Genomic DNA, 1,239 nt, shown 5'->3' on the forward strand with positions numbered 1-1,239 from the left:
GCCCCGGGGGAGGGGCTGAGGGCTCAGAGGAAGCAGACGGAGCGAGGGCTGCGCGTGGGGACACGCGGGAAAGCCCCTGGGGGCGGGGCCGAGCCGCCCTCCACGGCTCCGGCGTGGGAACAGCCTGCACTCGAAGGGAAAACAACAGACGGACCCGAACCAGGAACTGCACGGCCAGTTCCCACGAGCGTCTTCCAGGCTGCGTTTCACAGGAAATAAGTCTGTGCAGCTCCTGGCTTATGTGACTAAAATTCCAAAACGTTTAAAGTAACAGTTTAAAGTATCGGCCGGAGGACTGAGGGTCCCGGCTTGATTCCATCCAGGGCACGCACCTCGGTGGCAGGCTCGACCCTAGCAACCAACCAGTATGTCTCTCACACCGACGTTTGTCTCTCTGTCTCTCCTCCTCCCTTCCTCTCTCTCTAAAAATCAATGGAAAACCCTCGGGCGAGGATTAACAAAAAACAAATAATAAAAATAAAAAGCAACAGCTTATAACTACTTTTCTCATCCTGAGATACCGTGTATTTCTAGTACTAACATTATTCTACTACATCAGCGGTTCTCAGCCTGTGGGTCACGACCCCTTTGGCGGTCGAACGACCCTTTCACAGGGGTCGCCTAAGACCATCCTGCATATCAGATATTTACATGACGGTTCATAACAGTAGCAACATGACAGTTATGAAGTAGCAACGAAAATAATTTTATGGTTGGGTCACAACATGAGGAACTGTATTTAAAGGGCCAGAAGGTTGAGAACCTCTGTGCTACATGTTAAGTACGTATCATATTTTGCCCCAGCTGGTGTGGCTAAATGGTTAGAGTGTCGACCTATGAACCAGGTCAGGGTTCGAATCCCAGTCAGGGCACATGCCCGGGTTACAGGCTCCATCCCCAGTGTGGGGTGTGCAGGAGGCAGCCGATCCATGATTCTCTCTCATCAATGATGTTTCTCTCTCTCTCTCTCTGTCTCCCTTCCTCTCTGAAATCAGTAAAAGCATAATGTAAAGAACTAGTAGCTAAGGTACTAGGACACCAACGTCTATTTTAAAAACAAACGCAACCCCACGCCCCATGGTAGACGTGCGCCCATCCCAGGCCGCCTGCCGAGGCTGCGTGTAGATGTAGGTGCCACGACCACAGTGTGTCACCTTCAAGGCGAGGGGCGCCTGCCGCCGGCCAGGGGTGCTGGAGGGAGCCCGTGTGCGTGTGGCCTGTCCTCACCTGGGGGGGCCG

General features: G+C 53.2%; 1 protein-coding gene across 1 annotated transcript in view; it reads right to left on the bottom strand.

Moving 5' to 3' along the window:
• The window catches only part of PNPLA7 (patatin-like phospholipase domain containing 7), a 48,924-nt gene that overhangs the window by 19,992 nt on the left and 27,693 nt on the right, over positions 1-1,239 (bottom strand). The window lies entirely within an intron of this gene.

Source organism: Myotis brandtii, unplaced genomic scaffold (assembly GCF_000412655.1).
Source record: "Myotis brandtii unplaced genomic scaffold, ASM41265v1 scaffold691, whole genome shotgun sequence".
Lineage (NCBI taxonomy): Eukaryota > Metazoa > Chordata > Mammalia > Chiroptera > Vespertilionidae > Myotis > Myotis brandtii.